The sequence below is a fragment of the Primulina tabacum genome, chromosome 3 (genome assembly GCF_025594145.1).
Source record: "Primulina tabacum isolate GXHZ01 chromosome 3, ASM2559414v2, whole genome shotgun sequence".
NCBI classification, from domain to species: domain Eukaryota; kingdom Viridiplantae; phylum Streptophyta; class Magnoliopsida; order Lamiales; family Gesneriaceae; genus Primulina; species Primulina tabacum.
Genome location: NC_134552.1, coordinates 34,264,461 through 34,270,796, shown reverse-complemented (window position 1 = coordinate 34,270,796; position 6,336 = coordinate 34,264,461). Strand labels below are relative to the sequence as shown.

The 6,336-nt window shown below is 37.8% G+C and overlaps 1 pseudogene; it reads left to right on the top strand.

Annotated features, from left to right (window-relative positions):
- LOC142538675 (uncharacterized) overlaps nucleotides 1-5,693 on the top strand; it is a 25,558-nt pseudogene extending 19,865 nt beyond the window's left edge.
- Nucleotides 5,694-6,336: the final 643 nt, after the last annotated feature.

Sequence of the window (6,336 nt, the reverse complement as noted above, 5' to 3'; positions counted from 1 at the left end):
GACCAATACACGAAGGAATTGCTCAGAAATTTGGCATGGAAACATGTTAGCTCCAAGTAGTCCCATGAGTTCATCAATCAAACTACACAATGATCAAGGGGGAAAATCAGTTGAGACGACACTTTACAGAGGTTTAATAGGTTCATTATTGTACCTAACTGCTAGTCGTTCTGATATTGTATTTGTTGTTTGTATGTGTACTAGATTTCAGGCAGATCCTGAGCAATCACATTTTTTAGCTGCCAAACGCATCTTAAAATATCTTAAAGGCACACAAAATGTGGGCTAATGGTATGCTAGTGATTTTTATTCCAATTTAGTTGGATATTCAGTTGCAGATTATGCAGGATGTAAACTAGATCGTAAAAGCACCAGTGGATCATGTCAGTTTCTAGGAGATAGATTGATTTCATGGTTCAGCAAGAAGAAACATCCATAGCAACTTTCACAACTGAAGCAGAATATTTTGCTGCTGGAAGCTGCTGTGCACAACTGATCTGGATTCAGCAACAACTGAAAGACTATGGAGTCATTGCAAAAGAATCACCAATATTTTGTGATAATACAAGCACGATTACAATTACATACAATCTAGTTCTTCACTTAATGACCAAGAATATCGATGTCAGAATCACTTCATCAGAAATCATGCTCTGAAGAAAGCAATAAACCTTAATACATACCAACTGAACAACAAGCAGCTGACATCTTCACCAAACCATTACCAGAGACTAAGTTTTCTCATTTTAAAATATATTGGTTTAATTGATCTGTCTTAATTATATCAATGATAATGTTGTTATGTCAGTTATTGTTTATTTTATTTTGTTAGTCAAATATCAGTTAATAACCATTCAGTTAGCCATTATCAGTTAGTTAATTGTTTGTCAACTGATATAAGTCCATATACAGATAAGGAAAGAGCAATGAATCGAAACAAAAATTTAATTGATAAAATCTTTCACATATTACAAGATTCAATTCTCTTTCTAAGGCATCTAGCCAAGAGAACATCCAACTAGACAATGCTTTACAGGAAATTCTTCTGTAGTCTTCCGATAAGATAATTTTCTATAGTGCTCTCTGCTCCTGCATCAGCATCAACTCCAACAGACCTTCATCAGTAGCAAGATCTAAAGTGTGGATCACATTAATACGTTTCTTATACTTTATCTCGGCTGCCCTCTGTTTATTAGTAGCAACCAACCCTTCTCGCTAAATAGTTTGGAGTTCTTGAACTTTAGTCCAGGTGGACATGACTTTCTTAAGGACATGGCTCTCCATAGCTTCTTTCTGTCTCTCCAGACGGCGAAGTGTTGCTGGAAAAGGAGGGTTGTTGGAACTGCTTGCTCTATCCATCTGTGTTTAATTGTCTTTGTTATCATCTAATGATAGTGGTCTATTTATTGACAATTCCTAAAAACTGATATTGAAGTAATGGAAGACGAAGAGACTCTAGTCAACTGAAAGCCTTTGAATTACTCAGACTAAGCTTCTCTTACCCTTTCTTTTATTAATATTCATCTTTTGAGGAGGAATATCAACTTAAACGGTTAACTGAGAAGACAATATTCAGTTGGTCTTCAACTGAGATGACTCAACTTTCAACTTATCACTCAGTTGCTGACCTAACTAATATTCTCCAATAAGTTAACTAATTAATCAATAAATATTCCATAATAAGTGATGTGATTGATATTTACGCATTTAATTGATTTCTTTCAATGAATAGTGTTTTAACATGTGGCCCCGCGTAGCCCATTTAAATTCTACACACGTTTTCATCACACACACACATGATTTTATTCAATTTATCTTAAACTAACACGTGTCCAAAAATTGAACAGTCACATACATATGTACTTGTCCTCGCCTCATTTCAGTTTTCTTTACGAGCATTTCAGTCTAGAGAGCAAATCAATACACAGAACTTTCTCTCTCACAGATAACCAATCTTTCAGCAATGGCAAATCAAGTTCCGGCATACCTGTTGAACGCATTGACAATTGGTTTTGATTCAGTCCTGTCTGGTCAGAAGAGGATATCACGAATGTGTTTCTCAAACTGAAGGTTGCTGGACTGAAGACATTTCTGGGACTATCTTCCCAGAAATCTATCCAAAATATTAAGATCTCTATGTCAATGGATTTATCTCTGCTGACGGAAACATCACTGCCACCGTCAACAATCAGTTGCTGATAATCAAAGCAGACTCCTTCCAGCAACATCTTCCAGTTGCCTAATGATGGACTGGAAAATATCTGTAGAACCCGTAAATTAGACTACGTAAAGTCATGCATAATTTCTAGCATTTAAAGTAAAAATGATTTTTATTATTTTTGCATGAGTATTGTATTCTTTCCTTTAAATCTAATTATTTTATGCAGTAGTTTTAATTTTTATCTTTTCAGTTAATTCAGTGAGGCCGGACTGGAGTTGGAGTTTTGAGATAAAATTTAAGATTTACGAAAATCATTCCCAGGTTTATTTTAGCTAGCTAATAAGTTAATTTAAGTTAAAAGGAGGTTTAAGGAATTATTTAAGTAACTTGAGGTAAGTAGGAAATAAGTTCATTTAGGTTCCATAATAAGGGTGTTAAGTCCCTAAATTATTTAAAGGATAGGTAAGGCTCTTAAGGTTTAAAATACACTAACTAAATAATATTTCCCCTCCATTTATTGGATTATTTTCGGCCACACCTTAGTGATTAAACAATTCTTTGCCAACTCACCTTTGACCATTTCCTTGTCATTCTTAGCATGATAATCCTTTCATTTATTAATCACCCTTAATTAATTAATATTAGATCATTATCCTAACCTTTTTTAGCATGTAGAATCGGTCATGATCCCTCCAACCATCTCTAGGATATCAAGCCATTTCAAAATTCAAAAAAGGAGAGCAAGACTTGGTCTTGCCATCCCTTTTATATTGCAACCCCTCCCCTCACTCTCCTAACCATCATTTCATCTCCCTCCTCACCGAAATTCAGTACACATTTCAGAGCATTTTCGTGAGAAATCAATGAGAAAAACCGAGAGCATTTAGAGAAGAAATCGAGTAGAAGGAAGGAAGGTAGATCACTCCGTCTCCTCCGCGCCGCGTCGTCGTTTCGTTCGTTTTCCTTTCAAAATGAAATCAGGCATGTTTATATTTTTATTGACTCTTCAATCAAGTCATATTATTATTTTAAAACATCGCATGTACACAAATTTGAAGGGAACAACCGAAATACATGACAAAATATTTTCGAAACCAAGGTGCAGATTTTCGGTTTTCCCTTGTTCTCTCACGTTTTTGGTTGTTTTTGTCGCTGCAGGGTATGGCTCGATCCTAGTCTCCCAAGGCTGCATCTAGACATGTATTAGGACATGTTAGGACCATATTAATCCGTTCGTTCAGCCCCATACTCTCTGGAATCACAGTATTGATAGCAACTCATCCTTAGGGCCATATTGTGCTTCGATTTTTGTTGCTTGCTGTCAAGGGAGAGTTTCTAACCTAGGCTGCCCTAGGGGCCTATATCCATGGTTGGAACACTTCCCTATCATGTCTAGGACGTGACCAATATGCCCTTTCATGGCTTGGTTCACGTCCCGATCGGTTTCAAAAATAAACAAGAACAGCCCCTCGGTTTTTAGAAGAATTCTGGTGTTGCGTGTGTGTAATGTTTCGAAAGTATGGGTGTTGGTGTGGATCTTGGTTGGCTCATTAGCCCTTAGCCATGGTTCATACCATGCCCCTTGATGTCTAGATCATGCCATGGTCAATCAAATGGTCAATGGAATTTTCCATGACAGCCGAACAATCGCAGAACCCCACGCATGAAGGTGTGCTCTCGGGTGGAATCACTTGGCTTGTTTCGGTTGTGGTTCGAATTGTGGCTGGCCTAGGGCCCTTAGCCATGGTTCAAATCATTCCTTAGGGTGTTTTTAAGAGGTTCTGGTTGGTGGTTCAAGCCCCAATGGCCATTAGCCTTGCAAACGACGCAAGAAAACCAAAGCACAACTGCTGTATTTTGTGGACAGCAACTTGCTGCTTCGGTTCAGTGGCTCGTTCGAGTTATTGGTTGGCTTTTAGCCTATGGCCTTGGACTGGATGGTGCCTCATCAAGTTATGAAGGTCAGGTTTTTAGCCGTTTGTGATTCGGATCAGTTTAGAGGTCGTACGAGAAATTACAGTGCGATGTGTCAAATTGACTCTCGAAAGGGCGTTTCATGTTTTGGCCTCCATTCACCAAAATTTCGACTCTCATCGTTTTTGGAGCATTATTTCGTCATTTTAGGTGTATTTTAGTCATAACTAAATGATAGTTTGGTGTTGGTTCGGGTTGGCACGGAGTCATGATTAAATACGAAGTCGTGGGGCGTAATTGTCTCGTTTTTGGATTCAATTACAAAGTTTGGTCAAGAAAATCATTTGCATATTTTCATGATAAATTGAGGTCGCAGCAAGCCTGGGAACGATCCAATCCATGTGGTAAAATAATACAGGATATTTCATCATGCCATTTAATTATATTACGTGCATAAAAATATAAAATATTCATTTTTGAGATTTATGTGATATTGCTTGTGGTCATTTCAATATCATGGGATCATTGTATTATCCGGTCGCCAGTTACCGGTCAGTTCAGTTCAGTTCCACCCAAAATACTGTGGCATTAGTCTGATCAGACGTTCATTACTTCACCCGGTCGCCAGCTACCGGTCAGTTCAGTTCAGTTCAGTGCAGGGGCCACTTGCGTAGAACATAATCTCACCAGAAAATTATTACATGCTATTTCATTACAGGGCTCCATGGAGCAAATATTTTCACTATGATTTTAGTTCAGTTATGCACGTATTATAATTAATCAGGACACGATATTTTACGTTATGCCTCATGACATGTTATTTTTAATTTTATTATATTATTTACTCGTTATTTACGATATATGCATGCTGAGTCTTTAGGCTCACTAGACTTGATTGTTGTAGGTACTGATGATGTCGGGGCCGAGGGCAAGGACCAGTGAGCTAGCTTTGGTCGGCAGTAGTGGAACTCGAGGACCTCATTTACAGCATTCGCCATTTTTATGCTCAAACATTTTAACAGTTGTTGGATTACTTTAAACTTGTTATTTTGCGAACAATAATTTCTTCTGCTGATATTTTTAAACATTAAACTTGATTTATAAGTTTATTTTCTTAATGAGGCATTTTAATTATTTTAAAAAGAAAATTTTTAATTTTTCCGCAAATTTTCAAACACGAATTTTCGGGCCATTATAATATCTCTAAGGTGAAAACATCTGATGTCGAGGAGATGGAAACTCTCCTATCTGCTGATGGACAGAAAATCAAGGTTTCCAATCCCAAAAAAAAACTGAAGCCAGAAATCCAGTTACTGGTTGACATCGTGACCAAGTCATGACTGCTATCATGGCAGAAAAAAGACTGCAATGGAAATGTATCATCTTCAACCTTCTCAAAAGCATGTTTCAGTCATCGAAACAATCGAAGCGATTTGCAGTGCCGCTCAGATATTTCCTGAAAAGCAAGGTTTTAGTGGGTGACTCCTCTGAGAGGTCATCCAAATTCAAGATTTTCAATGTCAAGAGTGTTCAGCTACCGAAGCTCAAGCCGGACATCTCTCCTGAACAGTTCATTAAGGTGAAAAAGGAGATCGGGACGAAGGATGCTCCCAAATAAGTCAAGAAATCTAATAAGACAATCAAACGCAAACTGATTATCAGTGAAACTGATTCTGAGAAGACTCCCTTTCCCAAAATCACCAAGAAGCCCTGAACTATCAAGACGAAACCATCAATCGTTCTGAGCACCATCCCAACTGATAGGATGATACAATCTAGAGCTGAACAGCCAATCAAGGCTACTCCTTTGAGAGCAATACCAGTTAAATCTTCAACTGAAGATCAGTTACCGCCTCCTGCTGCTCAACTCAAGAAAACTATCACTGAATCTGGTGATAAAAAGAAACTTTCTGAAGTTAAAGCTCCACTGATCACTATATCTAGCCCAACTACTTTCCCAATTACCAGACCCAAAGAGGTAATGATTAGAGAAAGAATTGATGCAACTAACTCAGGACTGCGTATTCCTCATGTTCTGACTGACTCAAAGGGAAAACAAAAGACACTACAAAAAAAAAGGCAAAATACAACGGTTTTTCACCGTTGTCGTAGGTCAAATAAAACCGTTTTTAAAGGCCCCGTGGTTCAAACAACTGAAGAACCGATTTCTGAATCAGCTTAGCAACCAACTGAAGAACCAACTACTACTTCAGCTAATCAACCAACTACAGAGCCTTCAAGTTCCACTGTTGTACCGAATC